The sequence below is a fragment of the Ambystoma mexicanum genome, chromosome 1q (genome assembly GCF_040938575.1).
Source record: "Ambystoma mexicanum isolate Mex_15411 chromosome 1q, UKY_AmexF1_1, whole genome shotgun sequence".
NCBI classification, from domain to species: Eukaryota; Metazoa; Chordata; class Amphibia; order Caudata; family Ambystomatidae; genus Ambystoma; species Ambystoma mexicanum.
Genome location: NC_090922.1, coordinates 864,428,671 through 864,454,155, shown reverse-complemented (window position 1 = coordinate 864,454,155; position 25,485 = coordinate 864,428,671). Strand labels below are relative to the sequence as shown.

The window sequence follows — 25,485 nt, the reverse complement described above, 5'->3', positions numbered from 1 at the left end:
ATATAGCGCTTTACACCAAAGCACTTTATAGCTTAACAACCAGAAATCATTAAACATGGAACATAAAATCAATAAAATATACATGATTCAAACCAGAAAAACAGCATGTGGAACAATTTGCATTTGGGAAGGAAGAGGAGAGAAGAGGTATGGGAAGGAGGAAAGGGAAAGGGAAGAGGGAGTAGAAGGGAGGGTGAAAGTCAAAGGGGGAGACAGGAAGAGATAAAGGAACAGGAAGATGGAATGGGGAGGAGGCAGGGGAGAGAAGTCAGGGAGGGGGTGAAGAAAGTGTTTTAAGGAGGAACGGAAGGATGAATAAGTGGAGATGGAGCGGCTAGAGAAAGGGAGAGAGTTCCAATGTAGGGAGGCAAGGAGTTGGAAGGATCAGAAACAAGAGGAGGCACAAGGAGGGGGGGGGAACAGGGAGTAAAAAGTAATCAGCAGAGCATAGCGAGTGAGAGGGCGCATAGAAAGAGAGGAGAGAGGAGAGGTAAGGAGGGGCAAGTTCATGAAGAGATTTAAAAATGAGACAAAGGAAGTGATATTTAAGTTGGGAGTGAAGGGAAGCTAGCCTAGGTTGGCAAGTGAATTGGAGATGGAATCATAGGGAGAGAGAAGACAGAGGGTACGGACGGCGGAGTGGTAAAGGGATTGAAGGGGGGCAAGATGGGAAGAGGGGAGACTGAAAAAGAGAGAAGAACAGTAGACAAGGCGAGAAATGATGAGGGAAGAGATTAAGAGTTTAGTAGCATGGAAAGTAAGAGAGGAACGGACTTTATGGATTTTTAAAGAGGTAATAGCGACAAGAGCGAGTAGTGAGGGAAATGTGGTAAGTGAAGGAAAGGGAAGAGTCAAAGTAGATTCCTAGATTCCTCGCATGAGTGGAAATTGGAAGATCGGCTGGAGGGAAATGAATGTAAGGAGGCGGGGAGGGAGGAGGAAGTGTATTGGAAGGGAAGAAAAGGACTTCAGTTTTGTCCGTATTGAGAGAGAAAATGCGATGACATCCAGTTTTTAATGGCAGTGAGACAGGAGGAGTGTTTAAGATGAAGGTCAGGGGTGAAGGAAGAGAAGGAGAGGAACAGTTGAGTGTCATCAGCATAGAAATGGTGAGAAATTCCAAAAGAGGAGATGAGAGGAGCGAGAAGTGAAGTATAGAGAGAATAAGAAGAGTCTGAGGACGGAACCTTGGGGAACACCATAGTTCAGAGGGAAGGTGGAGGAGGTTTGATCACCCCAATGTATGAAGAGAAAGAGATGAGCGAATACTGGGAAAAGAGGATTCCAAAGTTTGGAGGTGAGAAGTGTAAAGAAACAGAAGCAAGGAGCACAGGGAGGTTAGAGGAAAGAAAAGATGAAGATAGTGAATAAAGAGGACAAGAAGGGAAGTATGGTGGGACCAGAGTAGAAAGGTATGGAGGGGGAAGTCCATGATAGCATTTCAAAGAAATACAGAGGGCTTTGAATAAGAGACAATAATCATATGACAGAAGGAACGAAGAGAAGGGGAAATAGAGCACTGGGGTGTGTGAAAAGAGAAGAATAGCAGAGTTGAAGACTGAGCGAAGAGGAGTAAGAGGAGGGCATGCCAATGAGAAGGTCAGAGCAAAAGTAAAGCCAGGAAAAGATTAATAAGGTGATGATAGGTTTGATGGTATAAAAAGGTAGGCAGGGACGAATATGAGAATATTTAAAAGGTAATAGGAACAGATATGGGCAGTAGAAGCGATATGAGATATGACACAAAGAGATGTGAAGAGCCAGGAATGAGACATGGACATAGAGAGCTCATCTTTGTGGCTATAGACTTTTATTCAAAATAAAAAAGGGGTTTGGAAAATGCCTAGCCGTCCCTACTCTAAGAGGTATTTCCCTACCTCAACTAAAAATGAAGGGTCTGTCATATCAAGATATCCAAAGGCAAAATATCCAGTGCCCGAAATACTATTCTGGCCCTCACATTCTCATACACTATGGTGAAAAGGGTAATGTATTTGGCCTTGAAAGTGCAGAAATGTTGAAAAGGAAAGGCATAACTCCAGCACAAAATTTCTGCATGGTTACAGTTCACAGTTCTAGAGGAGTGCTCCCTTCCCCAGGTTTTCTCTTCAAGACACTTTAAACTCCTAAGGTTATGAGTCTTTCTTGGAATTCTCTGATCAACAAAAAAACAACTTCTATACAAAACAACTTGACTGTTCGTTCCAACTTGGTAGGATACTTGGTGTATTCCCATGCCGGGTTTCTTCTCCACTTTAATTTAACTCTTTACTTACAGACTTGGCTCTGCCTGGTATATTCTCCTACCAGGACTTCCTTATGTGTTTCACTTGACACACATGCTAACGTGTATATATTGTAAGTGACTTCAATCCAGCACTCCAACCATGTCAATGCTTAGTATGGGATGCCCAATGGAAGCCCTTATTTATATATTTTTATGTCAAAGTTCTTTAAATCTGGATGATGAACCCTTACATAACGCCCCTCTCTTTGAATCTCCCCGACCTCAATGAGCCAAGATATAGGTTTGTTTTGCAAATGAAAAGGTTTATTTGAAGAATTGAACAATATATATATATATCACACTTTTACGAATAAAATAATATCTGAATAGCACACTTATGAATATGAACAGTAATCCGTAATGGGTAATATCACAATATCAACAATCTCTTTAATCAGTTAGGAGTAGGAATAGGAGAATAAGGTAGCCGAGAATACTTGGTATGGGTTCAAGGAGATGCAAGGATGGGAAAATGCAACACAGAAATAAACTTGATATGGTTTAAATCAAAAGACAATATGATCACTTTTTCCCCTGTTATTACTCACTCCCCCCACTATGCAATATGAAGAGGTGGAAATGAGGGCACACAGGTTTCAGGAATATTAATTAACAATGCAGTTCAATTCCAGTTCCCCGCAAAACAAAACAGAATTACAGAATAACTATAACTATAATATATTGGAATGTTGGGTTTGTTGGAAAGCTTAGGATCTTAGCTTCAAAATGACAGTTAAATTTCGGTTCTAGGATGTGCGGTTCAAACGTTACAGAGGTTTTTATGAAGGTAGATTTTCAGAAATAAAGTCAAGATTTCAAAATGACAGATTGCGCTTTACAGATTTGGAATCAACAGGATGGACACAAGATTCAATAATGCAGTCTAGACAGGTGGAAATGGATGGAAGAGGATTACTTTAAACTAAGAGATTGGTTATGGACAGTTCTAGACTAGATAGTCACTCCTATGGCTTTGGAATGGAGTGGGCCCCATCAAAGATCTGGTCAAGGGTTTGGCTTCACTCTCGCTACCGGACAGGTCTCAGGCACTCTGGGTTCTGCTCCCAGCACTGCACTGCGGTCTGGACGGCCTCTTGGACTGGTTCTGACGGGTTCTGGATATAGCCCTGCTTTCTGGGTCTGATCTTGGTTCTAGCACAGGGTTCTTAGCTAGAAGCAAAACAGCTCAGCCAGGCTGTTGGATTTTGAGATGCCCCTTGGAAGTTTAGGGGTTAGAATCACGTTGCAAAAGATTCTGAAGGCCTGCTGCAAAGAGTTCAGTTTTGGATTAGGCTTCTGCTTCAGGGTTCTAGAGTTTGGTTCTAGAGTCTTCCTGCAGGGTGCTGCGCCAAGAAATCAGTTGAGTAGTGGAAAAATGTGTGTCCTATCTGTCCTAATTTATGTATTTCCAAAGTGGGTGGGGAGGCTGATTCTCTATGCCCAACCCTCTAAGGATTTGATTGGGTAGAGGATTCCCTGTCCCCTGATTTGAGAAGGGAGTAGTGTGTCATCCTGTGTCATCAGGTGTCATGTTTAAGGCTTAGGGGAAGAACACTCCCCTTTGTGTCTGTACAGCATATCTTATTTTCAATAAAACACATATTTACAATATACACAACCTGTTAATACTACATAAATCACATGACAGATTAACTAAGGTATATTTCTGTTCAACTCTTCTCTTCCTAAGAGCTTTGGTTCGGAAATGACAACATATTCGTGCTTTTGGAGGGTTTCTCAATATTCATTCTGCACCAAATTGGATACATGCATGCATATCGTCTCTGAGCATATTACTGTAATTTATTAAGTTCACAGCAAAAACACTGCAGCTACAATATGAATAAATTCCGGGGTTTAGTTTCAGAACATCGCACAGAGTCCAGCTTAGTCTTGAACTGTGAGTGAACTTTTCTTTTTCACACTCTCAAAATTTTACATTTTTGTCAGCTCGGTACAATTTGTTATAAGCATTTTTATAAAACATACATTTGCTTACAATTCAATTCACATCTCAGTCTGGTCCACCTCCTAGAGCTGGGCTGACTCAGAGGGTCACATGTCTTATTTCCTTCCAGCAGTTTGTTGTCAGTTACACCCGAATTTAGCATATTCCTATTCATCCCAAAGAATCCATTGTCTTGACTGAGAGCAACAGGCCAGGGTACCTCTGCTAGTTCCTGTTCACACCAGCCTGTCAATCTCTTGGCCAAGGGCAGGGGAAGCTTCCTTTGTCCAGGGAAAAGGTTTGAAATTCGTTTGAAGCACAGTGTGGGAAACTCTTAATTCTTAAACTCAATGTCTACAAATTGTCTTTTCTTATAATATAACCCATATTTTTTAACACATACATTAAACAATTTCTTCCTTCAAGCCTTTTTAGAATATTGTTTTAAATTGTATCCACCTCTTAGGCTTTTCATAGCAAGTCTTTCTTGGGCATAGTTTGGGGTTCAATTGGTGAACTTTACAAAAAATGGTTTTAAAACGCCAGCTTTCTGGTAGAGGTGAGCAACGGTATTACACCCATTTTGACAGCTGTCTTTCCATCAAGTATCTGTAACCTAGGATTTTGTTCTGAGAACATATAATTTTTGCTGACATTGTATTTATGTGGATTCTTGCAGTAAATGAGGTGGAACACCCAACAAAGAGGTTGGATCTTTTAGGTGATTTGTGAGCCATGATTTTAGCAATTTTTGACAATCAAGAAAACCGATTTTCAAAAAGCTCTGTGTTTCTTTTTCAATCAGCATTGCTATTTCCAAGTGGCCATTATGATGTCTCTGCTGCCAGCAATGTGCAGTGATGTTGCAGGGCTTGGATGAGTGGGTTGATACATCACACAATATCTTGCATTAATTATCCTATTATTCCCCCTTTGGAAATATAGGGTTTCACATTCCATGTTATGCACTTTATGTACTCTTATTTGTCCTGGGTACGATTGCCAAAGTGCCATGGTGTCCCAGTTTCACTCTTCAGGACTCACCGGCTTTCTGTGGCGTTCTTCGGTTCTCCCGTGGCAAATGCAAAGCAGCGCATAGGTGTCCTGTTCCCACTACCTGGGCTCACTGAATTTGCTTGACAGTTTCTGTGTCTTCCACAGCTCTTGCTTGCCTGCTGTTCACTTCTACGTGTTCGGGTGGCGTTGATACTGCTCTCTGGTTCCCACGATTGCCAGGAAGTCTTCCCTCTTCCTCTCACAGCCTCGATGCAGTGGACCGGCTCCTGCAGTCTTCTTACTCTGGCCTTCTCCCTGAGCCGGATGGCTCCACGGGCTTCTCTGCAACACAGTAGTCCCTCAGTCGATACCGAGAGGACATAGGACAGAGTCTCTCCCCTGCCAGCTGTTTACGGTTTTTAAATGCCCCGGCACCTATCATGGGCTTGCAACCACTAGAGCGCGCCTTGTGCTTCTCGCCCTTACTGATCCTCATTGCTCCATTCAGCTTTCTCGTCATAGTACTTTCACATGCATGAAAATGGTAATCAGTTTTTGGTAACTTATGCATAGATCATTGGAATGTATTATCGGTAGGTCCCACTATTAAAGGGGAGCTATTAAAGGGGAGCTATTAAAATATGACATTAAGGCATGGAGGTTAGAGAGGATATCCCTAAAAGGAAACAGGGGATACCATGTCTCATCCTATGTCATGTCCCCCCATTGAGGGTCACCTCCCCTATGTGGTCCTCCCTCATATAGCTCCCAGGCTGCCGTACCCTGGCCACATGGGGAGAGATTACTGCCAGGAAATGAGTGATGACATCATCAGATTCATCACAGAGAGGACGGAGAAATTATGCCAAGATTACATGCAGAAAAGAAAAAAGAAAGAGGGGAAGGAGGGAAAAGGAGTCCAGGTGGAGGCTGAGAGGGAAGGAGAGGAAAGAAGGGAAAAAAGCATAGTTCTGTTTTGGAGGGATTGATATGCGAAAAGTGGGAGGACATCCAGGGTTGAACGACAGAAAGACATGCTGAAAGAGTGGAGTGATTTAGAGGAGGTGAAAGAGAAGAAAATCTGAGAGTCATCAGCACAGAAGTGACACGAAAGGTTAAAGGATTCAATGGGAAAAATTAGGGGAATAGTATAGATGGTGAAAAGCAATGGGTTAAGGACTGGGCCTTGTGGGATAGCATAGAGGAGAGAGCAAGGAGAGGAAGTGTACCTTGCCCAAGAGACTGAGTAGGTGTGATCAAAGTGATACGACTGGAATAGTGAGTTGTGAATAGAATAAAGAGAGGCATGAAGTGTAGATGCAGCTCGATCAAGAGAACGAGTGGAGAAGTGTTCATGTGAGGGAAGAGTAAATTAGAGGAAGGAAGCTGAAGAGAAGGAGCACAAGTCATGATGGAGAAAGAGGGTGGGGTAAGAGGAGTGTGAATGGTACACAGTGAAAGAGAAGGAGAAGAGATTGGATGAAAGGAAACAGGTTTTAAGTGGGGTTGAGAAGATTAGTCCAAGGAAGAGCCGGATATATGAGAGAGGTTTAGGATGATGGATAAGAGCAAAAGAGTTTAAAGAGGGGTATGAGAGGACAAGAGGGTGGAAGAGAGGCGAATGTTAAAACTACCAAGAAGAAAAGGCCGGAGAACCAGGAAGAAGAAAGGAAAGTAGAGAATTCAGATCATCATAGAAACCAATAGTGGGGCCCAGAGGGCGATAGATGGTAAGAAAAGCTAAGGAGCAGGGCTGGATCAAGGAGAAAAAGTGGTATTCAAAGGAAGGAAGCAGGACGGATGGGTGAAAGGGAGGAAGGGAATCGGTAGAAGTGGGGAAGGGTGCAGTCTTAGACGAGAGAAACTTGAGCGGGTCAAGATGCATCGGCTCAAAGGGGTGCCCCCATGAGTTTAGTTCCCGAGCTGGGACAGAAGCCTTCATCAGCGACAAAAGTCCTGAAGAGGCCTTGGAGGAACCCCTTGATGAGTCTGTGTGACCACAGGCACAGCCTACCCAGTGTCCTGGTGTAACGGGATATGGCAGCCAGGTGCACCTTGAAAGAGGCGTGAGCCAGTCAAGCTTTGGCCAAGGAAAGCAGGTATTCGTAGGAGCTGCAGGTCTGTGACGGGTAGAGGGGTAATCTTCTGAGCCCGGCACCACACAGAGAAACACTTCCACTTATGGCCATCGCACGCCAATGTTGAAGAGGCTCTGGCCTTGGCCAGGATGTCCTTACACACTGCAGATAAGGAACAATGTTCAAATTCTTGCTTCGGCAGCACATATACTAAAAAAAAGAAACTTTTTCAAATTCTAGGGCTGCAGGGGCCAGGTCCTGAGGATGAGTGACGCTGAGTCGTGGTGCAAAATCACCCCTCCCTCTCTGCAGAGAAGATCAGGAAGTAGTGGCAGCCTGATGCGCAAAGCTACTGACAGATGTAGCAGGTCTGGATACCAGATTTGTCGCAGCCACGCCGGAGTGAAAAGAATCATCCTGCAGTGACACAGAGTGTGTTGATCATGCGTAGCAGGAGTGGGAATGGAGGAAAAGCATATAGGAAAAGTCCCTCCAAAGGGAACGAGAATGCATCCCCCATGCTACTGTGGCAACCTGCTGGCAAACTTCTGACACATGGAATTCATCGCTGTCGCAAAAAGGTCGATCTGGGTTGACCCCATTCATGGAATAAAATACTTTGTTGGTCCTGGCGAAGCTCCCACTCATGGCAAGAATGTAGCTCCCTACTGAGCAAGTCTGCAATGGTGTTCTTAGTGCCGCCAGGTGAAAGGGGACGAGAAACATGTCCTGACTAATGGCCCAATGCCACAGATCCTGGGTCTCCCTGGAGAGAGCCGGCGCGTGCTTCCCGCCCTGTTACCAGATGTAGAACATGCTGGTGGTGTTGTCCATGAAGATCATCAACACCTTGCCCCTCAGCGATGGCAGGAATGACTTGAGGGCCCAGAAGACGGACAGAAGCTCGAGGACATTAATATGAAGGGTCTTTTCTTCTGGCAGTCATAGGCCTCTGGCGTGCAACTGTCTGGTGTGAGCTCCCCAACCTTCCAGAGACGCATCCGTGGTGGCTGTCTGCTAGTAAGGAGGGACTTGAAATGAGGCCTCTTGCGTGAGAGGAGACCACATGCCCCATCCCTGTATTGCTCATCGGAACTCCTCATTGAGGGGGATCTTGTCCATCCAGAATCCCAAGACTTGCAGCCACCTCACATCCAGAAACTCCTGCAGAGGCCTCATCTGTAGTCTGCAAAGGAGGGCATGGTTGATGCAGGAGATAAATCATGTCCAGCAGCGACTTGACAGCTTGCACAGTAGCCAACTGCGCTGACGACAGGCTCTGCACCTTCCCTAGAATGGCCATCACCCTCTCTTCCAAGGGAGACACCAGAGAAGTTACTATGTTGAGTTGGGCTCGCAGAAACAGAGCGTTCTGCAATGTCTTCAAGCAGGGCTTCGGATAATTAATGGAGAATCCTAGATCTGTCGGCAGTTGCATGGTCCTCGCTGTGTGCTGGCTCGCCAGAATGTTGGAGCGGGATCAGAGGACCCAATCATCCAGGTAAGGGTAGACATTGATGCCCTTGAGACAAAGATGCATCACCACTGGAGCCAAACACTTTGTAAAGACCCTTGGGGCCGATTTCAGACTGAACGGGAGCTCCTTGAACTTATGGTGTCGCCCCTGGACCACAAACTGCAGGAACTTGCAGTGCTTTCTATGGATGGGGACATGGAAGTAGGCATCCTCCAGATATGCCATAAGTGGCCTTCCTCCAGTAGGCCAAGCATGTGCTGCAACGTCACCATCCTGAATTTCTGGTACTTCAAGTACTTGCTGATGCCTCTCAGGTCCAGGATCGTCCTCCACCCTCCCAACTTATTTTGGAACAGAAAGTATCTGAAGTACAAAACGGAGCCCGAAAGTAACTGGAGGACGAGCTGTACCACCCCCTTCAACATGGCGTGGACCTCCGGCAGCAGCTGCGCCTCGTGCTGTTCTTGTCGTGTCAGCAGGGGGACTACGAGGACACTTGCACTGCAACACCAAGGTGTGTCCCAGCTTGAGAACATCCAGCACCCATCTGTCAGTGGTGATGGTCTTCCACATGCTGACAAACCTCACCAGCCGGCCTCCCACTGGGGTGCACAAGTGGGGCCCTAGTACACAGCCATTTCAGACCTGTTTCAGGCCTGTTTCGTGGTCAGACCTCTGCCCTGCAGTCGGCGCTGACACGGTCCTCGGCTGCCGTATGCCTGTGAGCGCCTCAGTAGGCCTCCAGTCATGGAGCGAGAAGGTTGCCGATAAGGGGTGGTATATACCTTGGAGGACCTGCCGGGCTTCTCTTTCGAGGAACGAAAGGACGACCAACGTTGCTGCAAGGTACCCAGTCAACATGCTGTCTTTCTTGATAATTTGCAGAGACTCATCAACGGTTCTATCCATCAAATGGCATGTCCAACACTTTGGACTGAACGTTCGGTCTGAAGTTGGTGGTTTACAGCCACTCTTGCCAACAAAGAGACATTCTGTTAACCATTTGACAGAACCCGATGTTCGCGATGTCCACTGCCACTGTGATGGCGTGGCCCAAGGCCCCCTCCTGGAACAGCACCAGAGCTTCAACCTTCTTGGCTTCAGGTAAGAAGTCCAAAATAGGGCCCCATTTATACCATTGTTCCAGACCATAGCGGGATAAAATGGACAGGGCATTGGCAGCAGTATAGATCATCCTTTTCCCCATGGAGGCCAGCTTCTTCCCCTTCCTGATCCAGAGGCACCATAGACGAGGACACCGGGTTTGCCTAGCGTTTCCTTGCCACGGCTGAGACCACAGAGTCAGGTGAAGGCTGGGACCTTAGGCACTTAGGGCCGAGTCCGGAACTCTGTACATCTTCTTGAGCCTCTTCCACTTGGGTGGAGCGGTGCTCGGATTCTTCATTAGGGCCAGGCCCTCATCCCAGATATCGTCCAGCAAGGGGACAGACATGATAGTCTTCTATCTGCACTCACAAAGTTGGTAAAGGAATCCTTGGTTTTTCATCTCCTTAGGCACCAGTTGAAAAAGTTAGGAGGCCCTGGACATCATCCGCGTCCACTGGTTCCCCGTCAACAGGAACAAAGTCATCGGCTTTGTCAGTGTCCATCGCCGTAGCCGCTGTATAAGTGCCTGTGTCCCTGTGCCTGGCATCATACCCAGTTGGTGTCAAGTCCCGAGGTGGAGGTCGTGTTTGTTAATCTCTTGGATCATCAGGGTCTTTTGACCTGCACTTGTGCTGGGAAGGGGTTCCGGAAAGTTGTCTTGGGGAACTCCTAGATGGAGCAGGGCCCAGTGTGAGCATCAGTCTCTGTTGAATCTCTGATACAGGCGTGTGCAGCATGGTCAGAATGTCCAGAGACATGTCCCTGGGCTGAGGCGTGGAAGGAATGAGATGTGGAGGCTCAGGACTGTTGCGCCTCTTCTGGCGAGGTGGAGGACCTGTCTCGCCTCATGGTGACACCTACAGACACAGGTTCCTAACCCCCTTATGGTCTGAATAACAGTCTTCGAGCAGATTGTCTTCACCCTCATCGGAACTCGTATAAATCTGTAGCTGTCTTACTGTGGCGGCCTGTGGTACTCCACCCTTAGGGTCTGCATGAGTTTTACCCTTTCCCTTCTCTGGAGACTTCTGAGGAGGAGTGGCTGCTTCTATTCCAGGGGCCTTTGCCAGAGCCGCGGAAGCAACTTCATGACAGTAGGAACACCCACGGGGCAGCCGTCACTATGACTGTGGATACCACCTTCGCGGCCAGCCCCCCTATTAATGAAGAAGTAGTGGTCATATAGCCTTAGCTGATGTGGTCATGACCATTGATGACGAAGTTACTTTGGGCGGTTGAGTTGCCGATGGGGGCAGCGAAGGGCCACCTCTGGATCTCTCCTTCCTCACTTTGTCCGCTGATGATAAGCAGAGCTTTGAAGGAGTCAAGGACTTTCTCTTAGAGGGAGCGCCCCTCATTGGTAGGCTTGCTGTAGAAGTGTTTGGTGACGGCAACTTTGTCCTTCCCGAGCTCGGACCCACAGCAGCGGTGAACACAGTGGGATCAAAGACATGCAAAATGTCCTTCTTTTAAACCCCCGACAGCGGAGCATCCTCAAAGCATTTCAACCTCTTTTCTGAGAGCGGTTCGTTCGTGGGATCGGCCGGTCCTGGTGTAAGCATGACCATGCCTGGAAGCAGAGTCGGAGGCCTTTCCCGATTTGAGCCACGCTGCCAGCCTGCTGTAGCGATCCTTCTATGTCTTTTTAAAAAATCCATGGCAGACGTCAAATCCCTCCTCATCATGGTCCGGATGCAGGCAATACAGACATTTATGGTGTCTATCTTTGACGTACACGTTCCTCAATCCACCTTTCGCGGTAACTCTTCTCCTCGGTCATGGTGAAAAGGCATGAAGTAGGCCCAAGCCCAGGCCTTCTTAAAAATCCATGAAAGATCAACGATGTAGCACTATCTTTGCTTACAGCGGATCCCTGCTGCTGGTAGTCGACCTCCAGTCGAACGATTAGAAAAAAATCATTCAAAAGACGTGTCACGATTTATTACACAGCACACCAAGACAGGCACCTCCTTCCCCTACTAGAAATGTGGCGCACAATAAAAACGCTTTTTATTTCTACAATACGGATCCTTTCTTAAGAAGGCCTCCAAACCATCTTGCACCCAACCTCCACAAACACTGTGTGTCGCAATGGACTAGGAACCAGGCCGGTGTGTATCAATTATATATTTATTCATTTATTATTTAATGTCAAAGTAGAACCAACAAAATTGCAACAGTCACCAATGTTGTGGCATCCCAAAAAGCAATGACTTCCGTAAAACAACCAGGTTAAGATATGCTGTCACAAATCCTTCCTTTTTAATGACAAAACAGAAGAAGAACAATTCAACACACAATGCCACGTGCCACCTGCCTACCCACCCTCAAAGAACTGCCCAGACCCACTGTTTAACTATTCCCAGGTTCAAACTACAAAAAGCGGGTGGATCAAGCTTCCCCGTCCTAGCCTCCAAGATTTGGCATGCCCTCCCCCTCACCATCAGATCAGAAGATTGTTTTAGTACCTTCAAATCTAAATCAAAATCATGGCACTTCAACCAGCCCTGATACCTGGATTTATTATGTACCTTGAGCCGTGCCCTAGTAAACGCCTGTTCTAACTCTGCTTTGTAAATGTTGTATATTGCTGTATGTTCTGAATTACCTTGCTCTGTATCTATGTTCGCTATGTAATCATGTTCCAAGTTGCGCCCTGATGCCTCCGGGCCTGACGGTGCGCGTTTACAAATGAAAACGAATACAAAATAGCACAATTGTTAAGCACTCAACCCTCAAACATCACTTGGACTTCATTCTTTTGAATGGAAGGCAGTGGCAGGGAGTAGGAATGCATGGGGAAAATCGGTTTTGGTGTGGTGCCTACAGAAAAAATACGAGGAGCCAGCAAAGAATGGGAACATGTGTTTGGCACAAAGGAAGAATGGGGTCCTTAATTATTTATCACAACTGCTATGGAGAAAAGAAAAAAAATAGAAAGACAGGGAATGCGTTTGCTGATTTTAATATAGACAGGCAGGCCTTTAAGCATACTAGTCAGCACACAAGGGTAAGAGCGGTTTTAGGATATTCAACACATGGCCAATGAGAAAGAAAAGGCAAATGGAATTTGTTTTTTACCTCAAAATGGGGAAAGAGGAACAGAAGGGGAAAAAATGTTTTTTGGAATGTTGAGCACAGTTTCAATGAAACACAAAATGCAACCAGAATTCGTTTTTACTGATGCTTAAAATGACAGGCAAGGTCTGGGAAATGGGGTTAGCTCACAAAAAGAAAATCGTTTTTTGGTTAGGATGACAGATGCAATGGCAAACTACAGCTGCAGAAATTTGTTTAGAAGGGCGCAATTGAAACACTGGGACAAATTTGTTTCTCAGATCACAAAGGGATTAATTCTTATGGGCAACACTTTATGACGATACCAATTCACAACACACTGGGAAAAGATGGTTGGTTTCGAATTCCAACAATACAAATCCTGTGAAATAAATAGGGAAATTAATTGATTTGCTTAGCAAAATACACTAACAATTTACACAGGCAAATGGGGATTCTTCAAGGGGCAATGACTGAAATACAGCAACTGGGCATTTTGTAAGGGGGAACTATCTAATGCAATGCTACCAGAATAGCAGGCCTAAACACAATATGGTTTTTGGGGTTTAGTTCTATGTACACGAGATGTCTGGACATCAGGGAATGTCAGAGCACCACTGCTGGGACAGCCAATTGGGTCAGTCAAGGATTTTCTCTTGCCTCCAAGAGGTCCCAAGTCAGCTACTAAGTCTCCTGGCTCCTCTGCAAGGTTAGTCCTCACTGCTAGTGCTGGAATTTTCCTCCAGATTTCCAGCAGCAGCTCACCTCAGGGGTTGGTGGCAAGTTTCCTGATCTAAGGCGTGGTTATAGGGCAAATTACATCAAAAATGTGTCATAGTTCCCGCAGAAGGGATAGGTTAATGTTCACTTATCCACTCCCATTTGTGTGCTGATCGGTCCAGAAAATGTGGGAGTGCTTTGGGACAAAGTTCTCACATTCTCACAGAGGGCCACATTAAGTTTTTATTAATATTTTTTGGTATGTTGAGCCCAGAAACAAACGTTTTGGGATGACCAGAAACAACTAGCTGACACCTTTTCAGAAATCCCACCATGACTATTGTGTGACAAATATTACCAATTTTACATGATGAAAACCATTTCTTCCATTTTACACAATGGACAGTCAAACCCCTCCTTAAACCTGGCCACCACCCTTGCAGTTTGCCTGTTCCTGGCTGCGACATCAAGAGGGGTACTGTGTTGAGATTAGATTGCACATTTTACAAGCTAATGGCCAGCTAATGCAAGTTTTATTGCGCCTGAGTGACCTGGGTCATAAAAGCGGGAGAACAGAACTGCTTTTATCTTGTCCACACCGCGAATTCGATCTCTATGCATCTTTACATTGTATTTTTAAAGAAAGGCCTTCATGTTTGAAGTGAGCCAGCCCTAAATACCCATGGCAACAGGGGCCCTGGAATCTAGTTTCACATTTGAAGAAATCACAAGCACAGAAAAACCCATGGCCTGATCCCACTTAGGCAAAATGGCCTTTTAACTCCATTTCACTTTAAAATAAACTCTTGGAAACACCCACAATTTTAACATGTACATGTGTCACTGCAAAGTTGTTCCCTGCATACAGAGGTTAAAGAAGGGGTTCATAATTACACGTTTAGAGGCTTTGGTGCACATCTGGGTGTGCATAGTGTCACTTTAGAGGCAACATCGAAATGTCATTTTGTTGATTTCAGCCATGAAAGGCCTCATTTTACTGCAGTCCAGCATCCCCTTATAGAATTTGTACACTGTTGTTTCCTCTGTGATGGGCTCATGATAGACGGAAACAAATTCATATTTGAAAGTCTTGCACACATTTTGATGAGCATATTTTTAGTTTAAAGGGAAAAAATGAATTACTCATTTTATTTAATGTTCATGACAGAAAGCAATCTGCTTCACTGCAGCAGCTGCACACAATGCGGACATCCCATTGAGAGTTCTGTGGACCGTTGTTTCTGAGAATGTTAGTTCTGCTCTCAACTAATATGCCAAACATTGCAATGTGTCTTTGCCTTATGCAAGGCAGTTGGCATCCTTACATGTCTTGACATTTTGATGCAAGCCTCATGTCCCACATTATTTCAGCGCATGCCCCCCACTGACTCTGGCCTTTTATTTATGGCATCCAGGTGCTATTTCACCCCACAGATTCCTGCCTTCTGTCTCTTTGATGTATTTATGCAGAGAGAAGAACAAGGAGAGAGTGGGGGGTCCATTTCACGTTTCCTGGGTTTGTCCCTGGAATCTCCTTTAGAGGGCGCCTGCTCTTGGGTTTGTTCCAGGATTCTCCTTCAGAGCATGTTTGCTATTTTCCTGATCCTGATGGAGTGGTGCTCTGGTCGGTCCTCCACTCTTTTCAGATTTTTATTTTTCCCTTTGGGTTTCTTTGTTCTGGGCCCCTCCCATTCCAGCGGCTCCCATCTGGCCTGTAGAGGCAAGGAGTTATTTAATCTGCCAAGGGGAAAGGAGAGATGAAGTGTTTCATACAATACTATTTTCCCAGGTCGGACAACAAAGGAACAAGAGACACAGACCAGATGTACATTTCACTTTTTTTTTTACATTCCAATCCTTCATAATCATTTCAAAATAAGAATAATTGTTCTACTTCCTGTAAATGTATGAATTTCTTCATCCGGGTTCCAATTCTTTTACCTTTACTCTGCAGTTGGTTCCTGGGGTATACCCTCACTGGGTTCTTCAATCAGTCGCAAGTTCTGCCTGGGACGACAACTCTTCAACTGATTGATGTGAACACATTTCTCTTCGGTTTGTTCTCCTTTATGGATGGAGATCTTATAGGCGACAAGTGAGATTTTATCTACAATTTCAAAGGCCCTGTGCCAGGAGGGGAGGAACTTCCACTCTTTGGTCTGGTTCCTTTGCAAACTGTACAAGTAGACCCTGTCTCCTACTTGGTACTTTGTCTTAGTGGCCTTTAAATCGTAGTAGGTTTTCATCCCCTTTGATGACTTTTCCTGATTTCGCTGAGGAAACGCAAAAGCATGCTGGAGATGTTTTTGCAAATTCTCAATGTATTCATGTGTCTTGGACGCATTTATCAGGATCTGCTCTTGAGTTCTGTAGAGCAGATGCTGAGGTAGCACCATTTTCCATCCAGTCATGAGCTCAAATGGAGACATTTTTGTCACGGAAGATGCTGTAGACCTGATGGTCATCAGGACAAGCGGTAGTCGGATGTCCCAACTAGGCCCAGAGTTCGCCACAAACTTCTTTAGGATGCCCACAATCATTTTATTGTACCTCTCAACTCCCCCACTCGAGGCTGGGTGGAAGGCAATGTTGAGTTTTCCCTTTACCCCGAGTATCTCCCACATCTTTGTCATCACCTTGCTGGCAAAGTGACTTCATCGGTCAGACTCAATCATTTGGGGAAGGCCGAAACATGAGAAGATGTGGTTGATCATCAGGGTAGATGCTGTTTCTGCCTTGCAATTTGGCGCCGGGAGGCATTCCACCCACTTGGTAAACAAGCATGTCACGGTTAACATGTACTTCTTCCCTCTAGAGGAGCGAATCAAGGTCCCAATGAAATTGACTTGCAAATCTGACCAAGGCAGTGTCACCCCTCTTTTCTGTAGGGAAGCTCTCTGTGTGAGGGAACTTGGCTGAAATTGTGCACAAAGAAGACACACCTTCAAGTATTGTGTGAAGTATGGGTGACCTGGAAGGAGACTGCGCCTGATTCTTGCACACGAGACTTATTTTTTTAATTTTATATTTTTTATTTTTTATTTTTCAGAAAAAATTGCCCTTAACGTTGATGACACGTGTTTCGGTCCTCCAAGGACCTTTCTCAAATCAGGGCTATTGATTAGTCTTATGGTCATGTAAGAGGCCCCTGTCACAAGATGTGAAAGATAAGCTTCCATATATCATTGGGATAAATCCCTGCTGTTCAGATTAAGCGCGTACAATCGCAGAATTGCTACAAGTCTCAAGGGGGCGAGGTCCTGACCAATGTGTGGCCAGTATGCGACCTCTTGCAAGATTTTCAAAGTTGTATGAAACCCCCTATGGCCGGGTGTGGCCGTGTCACAGGCGTGACTTAACATCAGGCTTTAGAATGAAGTAGGTACCACCCACTGGTCACATCCAGAGATGGATCTCTGTACCAACAAATTGTCTTGGATTCTGAAAATTTTGGAAAACTTCATCAACACCCGGAGATCCTTTTTCCCGATGTAAACGGATTCGGTAAGAGGAAAATTCACGGGGTCTTCAATATGTTGATAAAATGTCCCAATAATTAGATCTCCATTTTGTGCCTAATCAAATCAGCATCTGGGGTTCCTTCTCCACTGGGCAGTTGAGAATTCATTTTGGGCAAGTGTTTGGACCTGGTCCCAGGAGTGACCTGGATTTCCCTCAGCAGGGACTCAATTCCCATGTGTTCCCCATCGATGTCTCCGGTTTTGGCCAAGTCATTTCGGGTTTTGTCTGGTCACTCTATTCTGGAGCGACCTTTGAGCTTTTTTCAGTATATGGTCCTCTCATTAGAGGTGACCAGATCATCAATGGATTGTATTAATTTCCCATACTTAAGTGGTTTATTTGCACACAGCAGCATGCACACAGCTTGCCTCGATTTTTCCAGTTTTTCAGGTGCCCCACGAACCCATTCCTGACATAATATGGATCAGTGATTATGACAATTTCCCAGAGTTGGTGTTGCACGGCAGTGAGGATGGCATGATGTACCGCCATCAACTCTGCCACCTGACTACTTCGGGGACCGATCTTGTACCCAGCAGAGGGTTCTGAGGCATCATTCACCCAGGCATTTCCAAAGCCAGCCACCAGTTCTTTTTCCCCATTGTTATCAACATGGTAGGAGCACCCATCCACAGGGTATCCCCTGGCACGTGTCTTCCTCATAGACTTTGTGCAGGGAAGTAAGGTACGCCTCCATGTTGTCTTTGATTTTCAGACTTTCGTCCTCGAGACAGTTTTTTTTAGCACAGTCACGCAAGTCAGCCAAACCTTGCATGAGGGGTCTCTTGTTTTGGCCATATCTGACCTCCACAGGAAAGCCTTGCATGAACAGAATCCAGAATGTAATTCTAAAATTACTCACGTTCATTCTTCAATGCCCACACCATTGCCAGGAGTGCCTTTTACAATCGTTGATTTTTTCCTCCACAGAGGACAAAGTCTTACTTGCATACGAGAAGACTTTGTTGACCTTGTTGTGCTTCTGGTATAATACTGCGGTTAAGCAAGTATTTAAGAACCCCATCTCCAAGAACTCCTTGTTTTTGATGGGGTAAGCCAAACAAGGCGCTTGGGAAAGGCTTCTCTTGAGTTGATTTACTGCCTCAGCTTGTTCTAGACCCCACTCCCACTTGACTCCGGCCTTTAGTAAATGGAGCAAGGGTCTTGTGACCTCTGCGTAGTCCTCTTTGAACTTTCTACTGTAATTATGAAGTCCAGGAAGGCTTCTTAGTTCATGCAGAGTCGTAGGGTAGGCATCCACCTTTTTTGCCCGAGGACTGAGACCCTCAGGGGTAATTTCATGCCCTAGGAGGTTCATGCAGGTCTTACACCGCTGCACCTTTTGGAATGACAGTTTCACTCCGGCTTCCTTAAACTGGGCCAGAACATAACGTATTTCAGCTATGTGTGCCTCCACAGTTGAGCTTTTGATTAGGACATCATCTACATATGCCAGGTTTCCCATTTTGCCCAAATCAGGCCTGGCCTTATGCAGAAAGATGTTAAATTTGTTGCCGGTGTTTATGTATCCAAAGGGGGTTCGGGTCGACGTGTGCTGCTGCCCCTGAAGGTAAAGTGTGCACCCAGCGTCCCGCAGCCAGCGGGCCACCAACCCTCCACCATGAGCAAAATGACCACCAGCTCATACACCTAAATACCGATGATTGCAAGGTCAGTGCCTGGGTCCGGAGGGCTTTTCCTAGATTGTAGCCTCTCACGGGCATTTTTAACATTTGCATACATGGTCCAAGTTCTGGAACATTCAACAATATTTTATATATTGTTTTTTAACCATAGCGAGACCTGCCTTTCCTGGCCCCAGAAGAAGGCTGCCACCCTCTCACTGCCGAAACGTCCCACGTCATCGTGTCTTGAACCTACAACATTGAGACCAATGACCCACATCATCTTTACCACCTTAAGTGTTGACGTCGCCTCTTAGCAGACCCTATTTTTAGGTTTTTTGAAGCAAATTGTAGAAAGTATTAGTTGCAAAAGTGTTGACAAAAAAGACAAATATGAAGCAATATCGTGTAATACAACACACAGGTAACACAACAGAGTAATAGTATAGCTGTGTGGAGTTAACACACTATACTTATCCTATGAATGTGTTCGTTTTTTGATATGTTGGCAGAGTGCCTATAAGTTACTTTAGATTTCTGTACAACTTCAAGAATAACAGGTTGCATTCAGTAACCTGTGTGTTAAACATTTGTGTCCTCGCTCTACAAAACCTAGCAAGCTGGTGACTATGTTTACTGTTTATTGTTTGTATGTAAGTCTTTCAGCCAGCAAAATTGAACTATTCATGCTGAAATATGCGGCCTAAATAAACAAAGGTCTTAACAACTGGTTTTTCCAGAACTCGGATTTGTACATGTTTCCTCCTAGGATGCATACTTATGTAGATGTATTGAATATGGAGATGTTTTAGAATTGTTCCTACAGCAAATCACTGTAATGAAAAAGTTTGAGGTCAGGACTACCCCCTGTATTTAATAAAAGCCCCTGAAGGTAAAGGCAAGCTTGTACTAGTCTTCCCTCACAGATGCTGTCCAGTAACCGTTGGTCAGGTCAATGGTGGTATACACATTTGACCTTAGGATCTGGGCCAGTCACTGATCGATGTAGTGAAGAGGACATCTCGACACGTGGACCCGTTTAACTCCCTAAGGTCTGTACAAAGACTACATTGGCCATTGGGTTTTAGTATCCCCAATACTGGGGATTATTAAAAGTTCTGTGGACTGGATGAATTATCCCACGGGATTCTAAATTCTTTATAATGTCCGTGAGTGACTCCATAGATGTGAGAGGCAATCGATATTGCTTCACAAATATGGGAGCCATCCCAGGGTCCATTGGTATGGAGGTGGAATGTATCTCGGTGAGACAACAGACGTACAAATCCATGGCAAAGATTTCTTGAAAATCCCAAAACACCTGTTTCAGCTTCTGCTTTTACTCCTCGGTCTCACAGGCATCAGCAAGGTTGATCTGTTACTCAACCATCTGCCTGAAGCCTGGAAATACTTCAGGTTTTGCAATTTCTGTGGTATACTCCAGTTGTATGGAGTGATCTCTTGTTATGATGTTGGCCTGGACAGGAGGTTTCAAGGAGGTGAGGCAATCACTGTTTACTTGAAATACCACCTCATTCATCCTGATGTCACAGGTTACCTCTTCCTCCCATTAGGGCAGGAAGAGTACACCAAGAAATTCCCCCCTTGCCGGTTGAAAATCTTTTCTGGAGGTATATCGTTGTCACAGAGGTAACAGTCATTCGGAATATGTCTGATAATCTCATTCCGTAAGTCAATAGAGAAATGTTGTGCATCAACCACCATTCTAATAAAGGTGTCTGTGCCCAGAGTGATACTCCTAAGGTCGCTATTATCCACCAATATTCGAATGGTGTCGTGTTCTAGGTCAACTAGTGGTGGCAGGTTCAAATACAACCCCTGCTGATGGAGGTGATCATTTAAATTTATATAAGCGTGCTGGTTTTGGAGATTCTGTCCTCGCTTAATCTTTAGAGGGACAGTGAATTGTTGAACCAGTCCTGGGATGGTGACCTCTTGTCCAGTTTGAATTTCAACTGAATATGGCAGTAATTGAGCTGACCGAAATGCCTTTTCAGGATTGTCAAAGCCCATGGGGTTACCGCCTCCCAGTCGGGACTAGACTTTGTAATTAATTAGGTCCAAATTAATTGCGAATCGATTGAGAATGTTATTTCCTAAGTAAAATGCAGAGGGGACATCTCTCACAGCCCAACAATTATGATCTATACTTTTGTCACCAATGGACATTTTTAGCATGCACCTGGTAGGCAGGAGATGTTTGGAATTGGGAGTTTCCAGGCCCATTTCCCACTTATCAATCAACTTAAATGTGGTAATGGTCTGATCTTTTGGGAGTTTCCTGAATAATGCTTTGCTGATTAAGCTTTTTCCATTATTCAGGCATACTCTGGCGAGAATAGCCCTCACCCCTCATTTACCTGAATGGGGAGGAACAGATTTTCACCTTTTTTCTGAACATCAGCCAAAGTTTGAGCTGGTTTTTCATCCTCTTTTGTCATGGGATTTGGGTTTTCTTCAAATTGTGGATCGGTATAAAACTTCAGTGTATGTCCTTCCAGTATGGAATGCCACTTGAAACTGGGAGGAAGGTTGATTTTTCAAAAATGGAGAAGGGTTTCCATCACCAATTTGTTCTCCTACAGAGATGACAGTGATGTCGGTGACCTGATTGTTCCTAAAGTGGAATTCGATTCTGTCAGACCGCTGTTCAATCATGTGGCATGTGCCATTTAGACTCACATAGGTTGTGCTCTGTTTTAGTATTGTTCCCACAGTCTATTAGGGGTGACAACCTCCAAAGGAGGTCATTCAGTAGGAGACGAGGTGTGCCCTCTGGAGTGGCGACTATGACAGGGTGTTTCACCCTATGTCGCCCAATTTTGATTTCCAGATCTGCAGTCCCCTCAACGGAAATGTAATTTCCGTTGAAGTTTTGGAGTTGTCTAGGAAGAGATGTGAGGGGAATTTAGTGACTCTTCCCCCCTTCCTGAATTGATTTGGTCAAATGTCTTTTTGAACAGAAAGGTGGCTTTGGATCCTGTACCCACCAGCGCTTTTTGTGCCAGCTGGGCAGTCAATTTCTTTATTTTGAACTCCGACACTGTGTGATCTTGGGCAATTTTCTGTGTCGGAGTCCGGGAATCCGTAAGGAAAATTTGGCACCCTGATATTTGTGGGACTTGGAAATCCCCTTTTTCCCCCGATTCTTGGCTGCCCCCCTTCTCTTGCAGACAGTCACTTGCACCGGTTTGGGGGGAGGATCCCTCATTTATTTCAGAGTCATCGGGGCGACATGGTGTTACGCTCACCTGGCTCCCACAGGGGCGACGGTCGGAACTGGATAGCTGCGGCCTCCACCAACGTGAATTGTAGTGCAGAGATGACTGACTGGACTGGCCTGCTCAATTTCGGCTGCTTGACCCATAGGAGTATTCTCCTGAAAGCGGAGAAAAGGAATTAGCCACCCGTGGATTGAGCGAGCACACCCCCACCGTTTTCCCACCAATCACCTCCGATATTCCCTTTCACCAGTCTCACCTTATGGTTTTGAATGATGAGGTCTCCATCCTGCGTGGAGTGCAGGGGCGCGTAGATAACCAGTTACTTCACTGGTCCGAAGGAATTGGGTGAGTTCCAGATGAATATTGACTCCGAGGTAAGTGGCGAGGAGCCATAAGTATTTGGTTCTTAAGAGTTCAAAATGTCTGTTATTCACTCTTGTCCGATTCCTTCCTTTGTCTTGCAGCTTGATTCGAGAGGAGGTTGTCCCGTAGCAGCTGATTGCGTTTAGGTAAGAGTCTGTGTTACCCAACACTGTCCGCTAGAAAATGCCAGTGCTTAACCTGTTGCTTTCTCTCTCCTTACAGGTGCAGCGTACGACGATGTGGCGTGTACAAGAATAATATCTCCGGCGGTAACTCGGTAAGTCTATAGTGATAATAGAAATAGTCTTTGTTGGTTTTCTCGGCTCACCTTATTGTCTTTCTTCATCCCCTTTGGTGCTGGGAGTTCGGCGAAGAATGATGGAGCAGCGCCGGGTCGAGGAGGTGCTATGAAGACTGGTAAGTGTAGAGCGGCGCTGAAGCTGGCGGTGTGACGCGCACAAAATAAAGTATTTTATCCTTGTTCGGATGCGCGAAGGATCCAGGGTCAGATGAAGAATAAAGATAATGTTCTTGCTCTAACCCTTTCTTCTTATTTCCCTTCTTTCTAGGAGCTCCGGATTCGAGGCGGGCGTGGCAGAAGACTGGATGCTGGACTGACAGGCACGGTGAGCGTTACGCTGCAGGATGCAGAATAACGCGAAGCGTGCGCTGCTCATCGGGCGTGGTTTAAATAGCCTCCAAAGTAGTCCCAGGTAAGAAGTTCCCCAAGACCACACCCGAGTAAAAAATAATCCCTGAAACAAAGTAGTTCCTTCCAGGCCTCACGTTGGCTTGGATTCTTTGCAGCATGATCTGCATGAGGTAAGTTTCTTCATATGAGCCTGGCGCTTATGGCGCCAGGACTGATCCCATATATGAGCCTGGCGCCTGCGGCGCCAGGACTGAACCCAGATAGCCCCTAGCTGGGGTGGCTGGGTTTTCAATAGGTGTCTGGATGCCTGCTCCCTGAACTGATGGACTTGGTCTGGATGTCCTGGGGTAGGCATCATGACACATGGTTGTGGTTCAGGAACTGGTGCTTCTGGGAAAGTCCCCATACTTACCCAGTCTAAGTTAGGGTCTTTTGGAACCCATTTTTCCTTGGGAGGAATCCCCCCATCCTTGAAAGAGAAGACTTTCTTCCCCTTCAAACTGGAGGATGTGGATTTCCGCCACAAAATGGGTTATCTTTGTCCCTTGGTTTCTCCCACTTACCCTCTGTTCCCTAGATTGCAGCTTTTCGGGGGTAGGAGATTTGGGTTCAGGTTCAGCGGTTTTTCACGGGTGATAAAGTAAGTTTCCTCTAGGGCTTGGCATCTAGCTTCTCCCCGTGCCTCCTCCTCTAGAACCTGTCAGTTGTCAAGGTTTTCTCCCCACCATTACTCCGGGACAACCAGACCCTGGGTTTGAGCTGTTCTGAGCAGCCATGTTCATTTGAGGGCCCTGCTGAGCCCTCAATATGCGACTCAGGTCTTGGGTCAGACTTTGGTCCTGGTACTGGGGAAATCCTCTCCGGTTGGAATGGGTGTCTAGAGTCATACCTTTGCTAATCTTGGGAAGGGTAGCTGTCCCTTCTCCCAGAGTAGCTAGGGCATTGAGGGTTTCCCTAGTAGCCAATCATCCAGAGTCTCCTTTCTCCCTGATTTGGGGGTCTAGAATCCTGAAAGCGGGGAGAGAGACTAGTATTATTCTGGAAATTGGGGTTTGGAGGCTACCTTGGGAAGAAACTTAAGTTGGAGGGTGGAATATTTCTTTCTTCCCATGGGAAGTTTGGAGGGAGGTTTTGTGCGACATTCGGAGGGAAGTTTCCCGGGGCTGCACTTACCTGATTGGATTCTCCCCCCCACTCGTGTGCCAGGTGAGTCCATACATAGCCCAAGATGGGTCTATTACCCTTGTATCTTGGGCTAATGTAGGTCGCAGAGTCAGGTGACTCATTGGTGGGATACCCTGCCTTGCTACCACCCGCTTGGGACTGATCAGAGGATCTCCTCTGCCTCTCATTCGGCTTATTAGAGTGAGGAGTATTTTTAGGCCCCCCCACCTTCAAGTCCAAAGTGGGGGTATTCTTCACCTCCCCACCTTGGCCACGGGAGTGTTGGGTGGTTTGGGATTTTTTTGAGTATTTTTATTTTCCACTGGCTTTTGGACCTTCTTGACACTCCTCTCTTAGTGGAGAAAATTGAGACTCTCGCTCTGAATTAATGTGTTGCTGTGCCGCTAACTGATGTCTCCTAATTGTAATTCCGAATTCTGGCACTGTATCACTTTCTCCTCTACCTGCCTTATCTCTCTCTGTGCTTGATCCAATAACTCAGATGGATTTTTCACATAGGCTACACTCTCCTGGTATCTTTCTTCCATGATTATCATATGGAAGTACATATATGCAGTGAGCTGGACCATTTTAATTTGCTCATCTCTGATGGTCTGCGTCATATAAAAATCTGTCAGGGTTTGATGTAACAGGCCACTATCCCGCCACACATCCATATTTATAAAGATCACCTGTTGCATAATTCTAGACTGCCAGGCTTCATGTTCTTGTTCTACCCATTCACCTTTAATGAATAATTTGCATAGAAGGTGCTACCTAGCCATGTCAATTTCTTCGATGCTCATAGTAAAATGTGTTCTGCCCCATGACAGATTCTCTATGGCAGGGCAAAATCTCAACCCTACTCCTACCTTGTTTGTATTCACAATCTTTTATTTAGACACACATCACTGACACCTAGGGTACAAGTTTGGATGGCGCCTTCACAATGCACCCAGCTTTCTATCCACTAAATGTAACAATACCTTCAATGGGCTAGTCTGCTGTGCTGCACTGTCACAGATGAAAACCCTTCCTCAATCCCGGACTACGAGCCCCCAAATTTGTCACAGTATATTATACGGCACAAGCAAGTCAGGGATCTCCTTCCCCTACAATGAATGTGGCGCACAAGCACCCCGTGTCACAATGGACTAGGGACCAGGCCGGTGTGTTTTCAATGAATGTTTTATTAATTTATAACCTCCTCTAGGCTTGTCAGCTTTGGATGGAAGGCAGTGGCA

At 45.6% G+C, this 25,485-nt stretch overlaps 1 protein-coding gene across 2 annotated transcripts in view; it reads right to left on the bottom strand.

Annotated features, from left to right (window-relative positions):
• Positions 1–25,485, bottom strand: part of DENND1B (DENN domain containing 1B) — a 2,623,009-nt gene that overhangs the window by 437,283 nt on the left and 2,160,241 nt on the right. The gene's annotated exons all lie outside the window — the stretch shown is intronic.